The sequence below is a fragment of the Pan troglodytes genome, chromosome 4, assembly GCF_028858775.2.
Source record: "Pan troglodytes isolate AG18354 chromosome 4, NHGRI_mPanTro3-v2.0_pri, whole genome shotgun sequence".
Classification (NCBI taxonomy): domain Eukaryota; kingdom Metazoa; phylum Chordata; class Mammalia; order Primates; family Hominidae; genus Pan; species Pan troglodytes.
Window position 1 is genome coordinate 35811252 of NC_072402.2, and position 14458 is coordinate 35825709.

The window sequence follows — 14458 nt, forward strand, 5'->3', positions numbered from 1 at the left end:
AATTTTTGTATTTTTAGTAGAGATGGGGTTTCATTGTGTTGGCCAGGATGGTCTCGATCTCCTGACCTCGTGATCCGCCCACCTTGGCCTCCCAAAGTGCTGAGATTACAGGTGTGAGCCACTGTGCCCAGCCTTGCCTTTTTATTTCTTAAGATGTTCTAAGGATTATAGTATGTAGCACCTTGAAAAAGGGAGAAGCATCAAAACTTTATCATTAGTGATGGAAACCAATCGCTAGGTAGGCAGATCAATTTACTAGATACTGATTTAATCTTGAAATGATGAATTAAGTAACATGATATGAAAACTAACTTAAAAACAATACTTTATGCTTTACAGAAATACACGGCCGAGCACAGTGGCTCATGCCTATAATCCCAGCACTTTTTGGGGACTGAGGTGGGCGGATCACTTGAGCCCAGGAGTTCAAGACTAGCCTGGGCAAAATAGTGAGAACTCATCTCTACAAAATATCAAAAAATTATTCAGGCATGGTGGCATGCACCTGTAGTCCCGGCTGCTCGGCAGGGGGGATGAGGTGGGAGGATCACTTGAGCCAGGCTGAGGAGGTCGAGACTGCAGTGAGCCATGATCTTGCCATTGCACTCCAGCCTGGGCAGCAGAGGGATACCTGTTTATATGATTTAATTAATCGTACAAATGTTTATTTTATTTTCCTTTTGGACATTTAGTGTAATTTTTAAGAATGAATGTAAATACTCTACACTAGAGCCCTGGAAATAGTTCTGCTACAATACAACATGACATATGCATTCTAAAAATTACCACATTAAGCAGAACTGCACAATGAAACCACAGGTCTCACGGGGAAAATTTGGTTAAGGGCACAATATTCTAAAACTTTGTCAGTGACACATTTGAAAAAAGGAACTGAATAAAAATGATATAGTTTTATAAATGTTAAATGGTTAAGAAATACATAACTACTATGGTAAATTTGGCATTTTATTTGAAAAAGTCTTGAAATTACCTTGTGGAAATGGGTTTGGAGAGTTAGGCTTTTGAGCAGTTGAGAAGCAGTGGGAGGAGGGTTATCTGGAATTGGATGGAAAGTTGTAACATCAAATGTGTTTGGTGTGACTCAGTGCACTTGTTGAGCTGAGCTGTGTGCATTTTTTGTGTATTACCACGAAGCTCAATTCAGCTTGGTGCAGTTTTCTACCTGGTGTTTCTCAGTAGACAGAAATGCACATCCTATTATGCCTAATTGTTCCGTAACATATCCATCCTGTTGGAGCAATTTTGTGTTTTCAAAGTAAGTATAGAATAAATAGCTCAGAAGCCTTGGACTTGCAGAGCTTCAGGAAGGCTGACCAAGCCTTGCTCCTGTTAGCTGTCTGAGGGAGAGAGCTGGCCCCACTGACTTCCTTTGGACCACCTCCCAGAAAATTGGCGCTGGAAGGGTCTTCTGTTCTTCTGACCCAATTGTGCTCGATTTCTTGTACCATAATAAACAAACAACTCCAGAGGCAGGAACTTCCTATCTTTGAAGGCAGCTCTACTTCACCCTTAGGGAGATCTGGTTTAATTCTTCTTCCTGCTGGCTTCTCAAGGCTGTAGTGACTTGCCTGTACCCTGGGGAGGGATACAGCTATTTTTGTATAATAAAGTTAAAAGAGGCGGAGTGGAAGGTGGGCATGGTCTGTGGCTCCTGGCTCATAGGGTACCACAATTTGGTTGATATTCCTGTTTCTGATCGTAAGAATCCAGTTTCTTTTTTAGTTCATAAGCATGATGATTGGGTTTTCATGCTTGTCTGTGAGATGTGCCTCCCTTAAATCTTGTCATGTCGTTGGTACATTACCCATGTGACATGAAAAAAAAAAAAAAAAAAGAATCCCAGTGTTCACCCAAACCATAAACTGAAAATTGGGGGCATGCTGACAAAGGGGAATTGTGCCTCTGGGTATGAGAAATTTCACTAAGAAGCCAAAATATCAGACCTTTTAGCACACTCCAATAGTTTTTAAGGATAATGGTCAGGCAGTTTGAAATTAGAACCATTGTGGGAAGTCTTTGGTTGGCAGCCAGCCAGAGAAAGTCTCACAGCTGCTGATGAGGTTTCTGATGGGCGTAATGCCCGTTGCTCCGGGTCCTGCGTTGCCATTCTCAGATGGCTTATGGGCTGTCCATGGGGTTGTGAGAATCTGGGAAGTCACAGTCTAATTCTGGAGCTAGAAGGATCCTTAAGGCAGTGGCATATCCACCTAATAAGTTTTTTCCAGGAAACAGGTCCTGGAGCACAGGGTATCTTCCAAGGCCACACAGCTAATCAGCTCACAGCAGGTACTACCCCTGTGCTCTCCTAGCCTTTGCTATTTTCCACTGCCCAGTACACACTTGGCCTTTGGTAAATGATGAGAGCGTGAATGAGTGGATGTTGGGCTTTTCCCAAAGATAATCTGCTGTCTGTGCAGAGCAGTTCAACAAAGAGCTCATAGCTATGGATTTTAAACACAGTCTTATGATTTGATTATTTGAATCTCGGATAGGTTTTTTTTTTTGAGATGAAGTCTTGCTCTGTGGCTCAGGCTGGAGTGTAGTGGCAGGATCTCAGTTCACTGCAACCTCTACCCTCTGTCTCCAGGGTTCAAGCTATTCTCCTGCCTCAGCCTCCCAAGTAGTGGGATTACAGGTGCCTGCCATCACGCCCAGCAAATTTTTGTATTTTTAGTAGAGATGGGGTTTTGCCACGTTGGTCAGGCTGGTCTCGAACTCCTGACCTCAGGCAATCCACCTGCATCAGCCTCCCAAATGCTGGGATTACAGGCATGAGCCACCATGCCTGGCTCTGGATTGGGGTTTTATACTGTATTTTGTTGTAATAAAATCAGTTTAAACTTTTTGTTCCCTTCCTTCTCTTAAACTCTCAAGCAGTTGTTTAAGTTATCTTCCAGAAAGTTCTGCTCTATGCGTGGATGATAGAATTTAACAGAAAGCGGTTTCTAAGACTGTACTATCTCACCATTAGTGTAGTTGGCGGAAGTTGCAGGTTGCTGAGTAAGGGGTATGAAGCCATTTAAATGAGGCACTTTATGCAAATCATTTTGCCTAGCAGCGGCTTCTGGCTGGAGGCTTTGAAAAGCATGAAGCTGTAAATTATTTCCTTATGATGGGGGGCGGGGAGGAATGAGGGTTGCCACGGGATTGCAATTTTTCTTTTTTCTTTTCTTTTTTTTTTTGAGACAGAGTCTCACTCTGTCGCCCAGGCTGGAGTGCAGTGGCGCGATCTCTGCTCACTGCAACCTCTGCCTCCCGGGTTCAAGTGAGTCTCCTACCTCAGCCTCCTGAGCAGCTGGGACTACAGGCGCGCGCCACCACGCCCAGCTAATTTTTTGTATGTTTAGTAGAGATGGGGTTTCACCATGTTGGCCAGGATGGTCTCGATCTCTTGACCTCGTGATCCACCTGCCTTGGCCTCCCCAAAGTGCTGGGATTACAGGCGTGAGCCACCGTGCCTGGCCGATTGCATATTTTTTGGAAGCAAGAGTTCCAGCAGGGCTGAGTCTCTGACTTCTTTTTTTTTTTTTTTTCTTGCAGAGGGGTGTGGCAGATAGCTGGACCCAGGGCTTGAGAGGAACAGCAATGCTCATTTCATTTGCCCTTCATTATGGTTTGCTTGAGGGTATTCTCTGATTATTAGAGAGAACTGGCAACTGGTGGGGAGGTGGCTCTTGCTTGTAATACCAGTACTTTGGGAGGCTGAGGTGGGCGGATTACTTGAGCCCAAGAATTCGATACCAGCCTGGGCAACATAGTGAAACCCCATCTCTACAAAAAAATACAAACATTAGATGGGTGTGGTGGCGTGCACTTGTAGTGCCAGCTACAATGTAGGCTGAGGTGGGAGGATCACCTGAGGCTGGGAAGTTGAAGCTGCAGTGAGCCATGATTGTACCACTGCAACCCAGCCTGGGTGACATGACAAAAGACATGAAAAAAAAAAAAAACAAAAAAGAGAGAGAAAGCCCTCTTCTTCTCTTCTTAGCATTTCATTCTCCTTTTTTGATGTTTGTAAAACAATTAGAGAGTCCTGTGCAAAGCTGATATTTAACTTACCCCCAGATGCCAATAGCACTCACCAGTCTTTGTGAAAACACTGCCCCTGCCTTTACTACCAAGGATGCACCTGACCCCTGGGGCAGGCAGTGATACTGCCCAGAAAAGAAACACTGGGGTCGGGCGCAGTGGCTCATGCCTGTAATCCCAGCACTTTGGGAGGCCGAGGCGGGTGGATCACCTGAGGTCAGAAATTCAAAGACCGGCCTGGCCAACGTGGTGAAACCCCGTCTCTACAAAATACAAAAAAGTTAGCCCGGCATGATGGCGGGAGGTCGAAGCAGGAGAATCGCTTGAACCTGGGAAGTGGAGGTTTCAGTGAGCTGACAATGCGCCATTGCACTCCAGCCTGGGCAACAGAGCAAGACCTTGTCTCAAAAAAAAAAAAAAAAAAAGAAAAGAAAAGAAAAGAAAAAAGAAACACTGGGCCAGGTGTGGTGGCTCATGCCTGTAATCCCAGCACTTTGAGAGGCGGAGGCGGGTGGATCACCTGAGGTCAGGAGTTCGAGACCAACCTGGGCAACATGGTGAAACCCCGCCTCTACTGAAAATACAAAAATTAGCTGGGCGTGGTGGCGTGCACCTGTAATCCCAGCTACTTGGGAGACTGAGGCAGGAGAATCGCTTGAACCCAGGAGGTGGAGGTTGCAGTGAGCCGAGCTGCCATGGCACTCCAGCCTGGACAACAGAGCGAGAATCTGTCTCAAGAAAAAAAAAAAAAAGATTTAGGACTTAAGCTACTCGAAGTATTTGTTAGGAGGAAAAGGACAAACCTGCTTTCTACTGAGAATTAATTTGAACATATTTTTGGTGTGGATTTTTTAGGCTTTTTTGTGCATATAGTTCAGAGGCGGTGTAGCTGAGAAGTTAAGAGCCAGTTCTAATGATAGGAAGCCTGAGTTCCGGTATGTTCTCAGCCATTTTGGTGGTGTGCCCTTGATCAGTTACTTCATCTGTCTGTCGTTTAGTTTGTACATCTGTAAAATGGGATAATCCTTAGGATCTCTTTTATAGGATTTTGCGCTTGGAACAGGGGCTGGCCCACAGTATGAGTTCATAAATGTTAGATGTTGAAGTTATGGGGAGGACTGTCACTCTCCCTTGGGATACTGATATCCAAATTGTAAGTTGTCAATAGGCTTTCTTTGAAGTTTGCTCCACACCCTTTCCATTAAAATAAGTAATGTGTAGATCCAGTATTTAACCGTGATAAAATGGGTTAAAAAGGAGTCCATTAAAAGTATTGAGAAAAGATGGGTGAACTTTTAAAATAATCTAAAATGGCCAAGATTTTTCTAAGCATGACACACAGTTATTCGTAGAACAGAGATCCACTTGCCTTAATTTGCACAGTGTTCTTATAAATCAACAGAAAGTACACGTAACAGAAAAATTTAAAAGGTTAGGGATCATTTAGGAAAAAATGCAAATGCCAACAAACGTGAGAAAATGCTCAATCTTACTTATAATTGAAGAACTACAATTCAGCCAGGCGCGGTGGCTCATGCCTGTAATCCCAGCTACTTGGGAGGCTGAGGCAAGAGAATTGCTTGAACCCAAGAGGGAGAGGTTGCAGTGAGCCAAGATCATGCCACTGCACTCCAGCCTGGGCGTCAGAGCAAGACTTGTCTCAAAAACAAACAAACAAAAAACAACAAAAAAATTACCATTAAAAATGAGAGAGTTTTCATTGGCAAAGTTAAAAAGAAAGGTGAAAGAAAAACCTACTCTTCTTGATTTGTGTTTGTTCACTTATGGAGAATTTATTTTGTCATAATGTCTTTGAATCATAATTAAATATGTTCTTGGGTCTAGCAGTTCTTCTATTTCTTGTATTAGAAGTAAACATGGAACATCTTAAACACTGATAATGAAGACTAATTTAAAATAAAAAGTTACTAGCCTTTCATACAATGAAATATCATGTTGCTGTTAAAAAGAATGAAATTAACAATGGAATATTATACAGCCTTAATAAAGAAGGAAAGCTTGTCACATACTACAACGTGGTTGCACCTCAAGGACATTATGCTAAGTGAAATAAAAGTATGCAATAAAAGTCACAAAAGGACAAATACTGTATGATTCCACTCATACGAAATGTCTAAAGTAGTCAAAATCATAGAAAGTAGAAAGGTGGTTCCCAAGGGCCCAGGGGAGGTAGGAGGGAGAACTTGTGTTTAGTGGGTATAGCGTTTCAGTGCTGTGTGATGAAAAAGTTATAGAAATCTGTTGGACAACAATATGAATATACTTAACACTACTGAACTGTACACTTAAAAATGGTTAGGATGATAAGTTTAATGTTATGTGTGTTTCACCATAGTAAAAAAAGGAGTAAGTTAAATCTGTGAGGAACAGGTAGCCAAGATAACAGTGTTAGTTAAGTAGGGGTTATAAAAAGAGGAGGTTAAAGAACACTATGTCTATGAGGAACCCAATTATGGTTTCCAATTTGAAAGGCATGTATGTATCCATGTATGTAGATACGTATATATGCAATAATTCTGAGAGTTTTAAAGATATCCTAGAAACTGCCACCAGTGGTTACAGCAATAGAGTAATAATAGGAGGTTGGAGGGTAGGGGATAACGTTGGGGGCATTTGTTTTTCATTCAACAACTTTAAAGCTTATTTTAGCAAACCTAAATGTGCGAAATTCATCATGTTTTATAATTGTATTTGCTAGCACTGTTTTCATTTTGTTATCATCCCTGCCCTTTGTGGTGGGAGTGGTGGTAGTGTGTGATGTGTTTAGAAGTGGGTTTGGAGATAACAGAGTTTAACCCATTTTTGCATTAGAAAGGAAACATCAATTCGGTTGCACAACTGGCATGAATATGTGGTGTAATTTATTTTTATCAACATTGTCTACAATTTACATGTGTAAATGTAGATTTTTCTTAAGTGTAGTGAGGTGAATAGAACTGGAAAAAAAGGGTACGCCAATCCTAAAACAATGGTGCTAAGATTAAACTGTCAGATCAGTCTTTGTCAAGTGCTCCAGCTGGCTGTGGATTATTAGGAAGTATTATTCAAAGGGCTGCTTTGGTACAAGACAAGAAAATTGCTGGAGAAATGACTGCTCTGGTGCTAAGATTCAGCCATTTCAAATGTGCAGTCTCTTAATAGTAAAAGTTGGGGTCGGGCACGGTGGCTCACGCCTATAATCCCAGCACTTTGGGAGGCTGAGACGGACGGATCACGAGGTCAGGAGTTTGAGACCAGCCTGGCCAATATGGTGAAACCCTGTCTCTACTAAAAATACAAAAATTAGCTGGGCATGGTGGCGGGCACCTGTAGTCCCAGCTACTCGGGAGGCTGAGGCAGAAGAATCACTTGAACCCGGGAGGCAGAGGTTGTAGTGAGCCGAGATCATGCCACTGCACACCAGCCTGGGCGACAGAGTGAGGCTCTGTCTCAAAAAAAAAAAAAAAAAAAAAAAGGTAAAAGTTGAAAGATCTATAAAATACTTTCTGTAAACTTTGCAAAGCATTTTACAGCAGACTAATAACTTAAGAAACATATGAAGCAATTTCAGCTCCTAAAGTCCTGGGAATTTGCCTTTGGGGATACTTTTTATTTATAGGATACTTCCTATTTATTTATAGGATGCTTCCTATTTAAATTAACAAGTGTTCAAAAAAAAAGTCCTAGTTTTATTTTTATTCTTAAAGTGGCATTGGAGAGATGTCCACACTTGCACTTCTCTAATGAGCAGAGATGTCCAACCAAGTGATTTTAGAATTATTATTTGAGTTTTTTTTAAACTTATTCTAAAATGGCTATTAGGTTATTTTTAACTAAAGAAATTATTATTGTTTTTTTGAGACGGAGTTTTGCTCTTGTTGCCCAGGCTGGAGTGCAATGGTGCGATCTCAGCTCACCGCAACCTCCGCCTCCCAGGTTTAAGTGATTCTCCTGTCTCAGCCTCCTGAGTAGCTGGGATTACAGGCATGCACCACCATGCCCTGCTAATCTTTTGTATTTTTAGTAGAGATAGGGTTTCTCCATGTTGGTCAGGCTGGTCTCGAACTCTCGACCTCAGATGATCCGCCCTCCTTGGCCTCCCAAAGTGCTGGGATTACAGGCGTGAGCCACCGCACCCGGCCTTAAAGAAATTATTGATAAAGTAAAAAGTAGTTTCACATAGCATATACAGCCCAGTCATTTAAAGTGTGCAATTCAGTGGTTTTATAGTATATTTACAGAGTTGTGGAACCATCCTGACAACTTAGTTTTTGTCACCTCTATGCTTATTAGCAGTCACTCCCAATTCCCTCCCAAACTCCCTCAGAGCCCTGGCAATTGTTAATCTACTTGCTGTCTCTATGGGCTTTCGTAGACGTTTCCTATTAATGAAACCATATAATGTACAGTCTTTAGGACTACTTCTTTAACTTAGTATGTTCTCAAGGTTCATCCATGTTGTAGCATGTGTCAATACTTCATTCCTTTTTTCTTTTTTTTTTTTTTTTTTTGAGATGGAGTCTCGCTCTGTCACCAGGCTAGAGTGCAGTGGCGTGATCTTGGCTCAGCACAACCTCTGCCTCCCGGGTTCAAGTGATTCTCCTGCCTCAACCTCCTATTTGGGAATATAGGCGCATGCCACTATGCCCAGCTAATTTTCATAGTTTTAGTAGAGTTGGGGCTTCACTATATTGGCCAGGCTGGTCTTGAACTCCTGACCTCATGATCCACCCGCCTTGGCCTCCCAAAGTGCTGGGATTACAGGCGTGAGCCACTGTCCCTGGCCAGTACTTCATTCCTTTTACTGGAATATACCACACTTTACTGAAACCCATTCCTCTGCTGATGATCATTTGGGTTGTTTCCACTTTTTTTTTTTTTTTTCTTTGAGACGGAGTCTCACTCTGTCGCTCAGGCTGGAGTGCAGTGGTGTGATCTCAGCTCACTGCAAGCTCCACATCCCGGGTTCATGCCATTCTCCTGCCTCAGCCTCCTGAGTAGCTGGGACTACAGGAGCCTGCCACCACGCCCGGCTTTTTTTTTGTATTTTTAGTAGAGACAGGGTTTTACGGTGTTAGCCAGGATGGTCTTGATCTCCTGACCTCGTGATCTGCCCGCCTTGGCCTCCCAAAATGCTGGGATTACAGGCGTGAGCCACCTTGCCCTGCCTTTTTTTTTTTTTTTTTTTTTTTTAGACAGAGTCTTGGTCTGTTTCTCAGGGTGGAGTGTGGTGGCACAGTCGTGGCTCACTACAGCCCTGAACTCTCAGGCTGAAGTGATCCTCCTGCCTCAGCCTCTCATGTAGCTAGGACCACAGGAGCATGCCATCATGCTTGGCTAACTTTTTTGGTATTTTATAGAGATGGGATCTCACTATGTTGCCCAGGCTGGTCTCCAACTCTTGGGCTCAGGTAATCCTCCCTTCTTGGCCTCCCAAAGTGCTGGGATTACTGGCATGAGCCACTGCACCTGGCCATTCTTAATGAGTTAATTTTTGTCTGGTATGGGGAAAGGGTCCAACTTCATTGTTTTGCATTTGAATATCCAGTTCCACCAACATTTGTTGAAAAGACTGTTCTTTCCCAGTTGAATTATCTTGGCAGAATTAGTTGACTGTCAGTGTTAAGCTTTATTTCTGGGCTCTCGATTCTATTGATTTTTTTTTTTTTTTATTTGACTGTACGTTGGAAGAATTATTCATCTGGAATTTAGACCTACTGGGGCTGGTGGTCATGACGCTGGAGGTTGTGTTTTGGGAACTGGTGACCAGTCATTCTTAGATGGCTGACTCATTTTTTTTGTGACCATGAGATTTAAACATTTACAGAGATTTAATTGTAAGTAACAAAGGCCTGCAGTAGATGCTGTTACAGGCCTGAGAAATGGTTTTGTTTATACAGATCACAAACTATAAATACAGTGGCAGTGGCCCCTGGAGCCATCCATATATCACAGTTAAACTGTTCTCCTGAGTAATGGGGTTGTCAGCACTGAAGTACACTTCCTTGCCATATGGAGCAGTAGCCGGTTCTTTATTTAATATTTTCATTTACTAAGCAATAACTTAATTGGAAAATGAATTTTGATTGGGTTTTCTATAGTTAACTGTGTTTTAAAAGTACTATTCCCTTTTTCTCTTTTCCACATTCACTTTGGTGAGGTAGTTAAGAATACTGGCTTTGAAACTACCTGGGGCTGTTGCAGTGGCTCACACCTGTAATCCCACCATGTGAGAGGCTGAGGTAGGAGGACTGCTTGAAGCCAGGAGTTCGAGACCAGCCTGGGCAAAACCCAGTCTCTACAAAAAATACAAATATTAGCCAGGTTGGTAGTGTGCGCCTGTAGTTCCAGCTACTCGGGAGGCTGAGGAGGAGGGATTGCTTGAGCCCAAGAGGTTGAGGCTGCAGTGAGCTGTGATCGTGCCACTGCACTCCATCCAGCCTGGGATAGAATACTGTCAGAAAGAAAGAGAGAAAGAAAGGAAAGAGAGAGAGAGAGAAAGAAAGAAAGAGAAATTATACCTGGGTTTGGACCCTGTGCTCGCCACAAAGGAGCTGTGACCTTGGGCAATTTATTTCCTAGAGTCCAAGTTTCCCAACTGGTACAGAGGAGAAAAATAATAATAACAGTAATACCTGACAGGTTGGGAGAGATTGTGCTGGTGTCACAGAGTCTGTGATAGCACTTGTAAGGGAGTGCTGCATAAATGAGAGTGGCTGCTGTTGTTGCATTATTATTTGTTTTACATGGTTATAAAACTTTCCTCAAGCCCCGTTTGAAAAGAGAAATCAGTAGTTGGCAAACAAATTCAAAGAGCAGTGGTTTCTTTCTTTCTTTTTTTTTTTTTTGAGACAGTCTTGCTCTAGAATGCAGTGGCGGGATCCTGGCTCACTGCAACCTCACCCTCCTGGGTTCAAATGATTCTCCTATCTCAGCCTCCTGAGTAGCTGGTGCATGCCACCACACTTAATTTTGCTGTATTTTTAGTAGAGACAGGGTTTCACCATGTTGGCCAGGCTGGTCTTGAACTCCTGACTTCAAGTGATCTGCCTGCCTCAGCCTCCCAAAGTGCTGGGATTGCAGGTATGAACCACCGTGCCCGGCCAATAGGTTTTTGGTCAGGTGTGAGGTTTGGGTGATGGGGTTGGGGTTGCTAGAGCTGCAAGCTCCTGGAGCAGGCTGAGCCTCCAAGAGGGAGCGAGTCCTTGGGTTCCTTCTGCCCTGGGAATTTCCTGAGCAGTGGAAGGAGAGCTGGCAACTAGGTAAATCTCCCAGAGTTTGAGGAAATGAGATGCTAGTGCTTTGGAGTGACTAGGTTTTGATCCCAGCCCTGTAAACCTCTGGCCTTCCTTTTCGAGCACACTGAGAATAATATTGACAATTAACGTTCTAAGTGCCTTGAAAACATTCTCAGTCCTAATAATCCTATGATGTAGGAACTACTGTTGTCTCTGTTTTGTATGAGGCAGCAGAGGCACAGAGCATTTAAGTAGCCTTGTATTGAATGAAATGAGCATGCATGCAAGCTAACATTAAACACTTATGGACCAGGCACATGTGCTGAGCACTTTACATGGGTGATTTCATGTAATCTTTACAGATGTTCATCATTATAACTTTATATGGCTGAACAGATCTGTGTTTTGTTTTTTCCTTTTCTTTTTAATTAGTTCCTGTAAGCAGAATGTCTGTGTTTTTGTATTGCTTCACTGGCCAAGAGATTTCTCCCTACATTAAGGAGCAAGTTTCTGTTGTTTACTTTTACCCTTTCCTAGTGTTGACTTAAACAATGAATGTTCAATGTAGGCGAGTTCAAATTCTAGTTTGTTTATATTGATCACTTTTAGTTACTCAATAACTTTAAAGGTTGGTTGCAAAACTATTTTGTTTTTTGCAGTCTCTGAAAAGAGGATTCTGAGATGTTAAATTAGCAAAAAAAAAAAAAAAATTGTGTAAGTATGTAAAATGCCAGGAATGGTGGCTCACCCCTGTGATCCCAGCACTTTGGGAGACCAAGGCGGGTGGATCACTTGAGGTCAGCAGTTAAGAGACCAGCCTGGCCAACATGGTGAAACCCCATCTCTACTAAAAATACAAAAATTAGCCGGGCGTGGTGGCATGCACCTGTAATCCTAGCTACTGGGGAGGCTGAGGCACAAGAATCACTTGAACTCAGGAGGTGGAGGTTACAGTGAGCCGAGATCGCACCACTGCACTCCAGCCTAGGCAACTCCATATCAAAAAAAAAAAAAAAAAAAAAAAAAAAGGTATGTAAAACATTGGTGGTATTTTGAGAAAAAAGAAATTCTCTGAATTTATCACTAAATTTGTTGTAAGCCTAAGTATAGTTTTTGTTTTCTGCCTTTTTCTTTTGTTCTTGTTTCTGGTCATAGTTAACTTTGAAGAGTTTGGAATGATCTTTTTATTTATATTAGAGTGTGAGGTATTCTAATGCTATCAACAAGAAAAAACCATGAATTATGTGGGAAATTTTAGACAAGGACATTTTGTGCAGAATGATAGTGAATGAGAATTTAGGCAACTTAAAATTTTTGTCTTGGCTGGGCATGGTGGTTCATGTCTGTAATCCCAGTGCTTTGGGATTGAGGCTGGGAATTTAAGACCAGCCTGGGGAGTATAGCAAACAAAAAATAAAATAAAAAAACTAGCAGGGCATGGTGGCATGTGCCTGTAGTCCTAAGTACTTGCAAGGCTGAGGCAGGAGGATCATTTGAGGCAAGGAGTTCAAGGCTCCAAAGAGCTATGGTTGGACCACTGTGCTCCAGTGTGGGCAACAGAATGAGACCCTTTCTTAAACAAAAAAAAAATTCTTAATAGTTGAAAGAGAAAGGCAATGATGAAAGATTTGGATTGTGATTCAAATTTTATACGTACTACAAGTGCCAAACTCAGTTTTCACTCTGTTTTATGCTGAGTGTCTATACATTTTTTCTTTCCTTCCTTCCTTCCTCCTCTCCCCTTCCCTCCTTCCCTCCTCTCCCTCCCTCCCTCCCTCCTTTCCTTCCCTCCCTCCTTTCCCTCCCTCACTCCCTCCCTCACTCACTCTGCTGCCCAGGCTGGAGCGTAGTGCCGAAATCATAGCTCACTGTAGCCTTCTTGACCTCACAGGCTCTGGTGATCCTCCCATCTCAGTCTCCTGGGTAGCTGAGACTACAGGTACATGCTACCATGCCTGGCTAATTTTTTTTTTTTTTCATATTATTTGTAGAGATGGGGTTTTGCCATGTTGCCCAGGCTGGTCTCGAACTCTTGGGCTCAAGTGATCCACCCACCTTGGCCTCTCAAAGTGCTGGGATTACAGATGTGAGCCACCATGCCGGCCAAGTGTCTGTACTTTTAACCAAAGTCCAGAATAATTGCCAGAAACTTTTAAACCTTCTTACCTTGTGTAAACACAGGTTTTTTCTTTTTTGTAAGTCAGGGTCTCACTCTGTCATCCAGGTTGGAGTGCAGTGGCACTATCTTGGCTCACTGCAACCTCTGCTTTCCGGGTTCAAGCGATTCTCATGCCTCAGCCTCCTGAGTAGCTGGGACCGCAGGTGTTCGCCCCCACCCTGGCTAGTTTTTGAATTTTTAACTTTCAAATGATTGACTGCAAAAATCAGGTAGTCAATTTAAAAATAAACATCTACACATGCGATTTTTTTTTTTTTTTTTTTTTTGTATTTTTAATAGAGACGGGATTTCACCACGTTGTCCAGGCTGGTCTCAAACTCCTGGCTTCAAGTGATCCACCCGCCTGGGTCTCCCAAAGAGCCAGGATTAGAGGTGTGAGCCGCTGCTCCCGGCTGTAAACACAGTTTTATTATGAGGTGTGCTGTGACTCTCTAGAGACAGCTCTGGTCTAGAGACGGCACCATAGCAGCACAGGAAAGAGTTTAGGGCCTGGCTGACTGAGTTCCTATCTCGACCTTAGGAGAGACCTCAGTTTTCTCATTTGTGAAAAAAATGGAATTCGTTTTTCCTTTTTTTCTCTTTTCTTCCTTTATGTTTTCTCTACTTATTTTGTCTTTTCCTCATTTTTCAGTCAGTATAGCTTATAAAATTTTTTCTGATTATAAAAGTAGGGCATAGGCGAGGCGCGGTGGCTCATGCCTGTAATCCCAGCACTTTGGGAGGCTGAGGTGGGTGGATCACCTTAGGTCAGGAGTTCAAGACCAGCCTGGCCAACATGGTGAAACCCTGTCCCTACAAAAAATACAAAAATTAGCCGGGCGTGATGGGGGGCGCCTATAATCCCAGCTACTCAGGATGCTGAGACGGGAGAATTGTTTGAACCCGGGAGGTGGAGGTTGCAGTGAACCAAGATCATGCCACTGCACTCCAGCCCTGGGCAACAGAGCCAGACTCCATCTCAAAAAAAGAAAAAGTAGGGCATATTATGCCA

General features: G+C 42.9%; 1 protein-coding gene and 1 non-coding gene across 7 annotated transcripts in view; both read left to right on the plus strand.

Moving 5' to 3' along the window:
• Positions 1 to 14458, plus strand: part of SERINC5 (serine incorporator 5) — a 118638-nt gene that overhangs the window by 15248 nt on the left and 88932 nt on the right. The gene's annotated exons all lie outside the window — the stretch shown is intronic.
• Positions 1732 to 1835, plus strand: LOC112209365 (small nucleolar RNA U13). The gene has a single exon (XR_002944102.1). It is a non-coding gene; the product is annotated as a small nucleolar RNA U13 (small nucleolar RNA).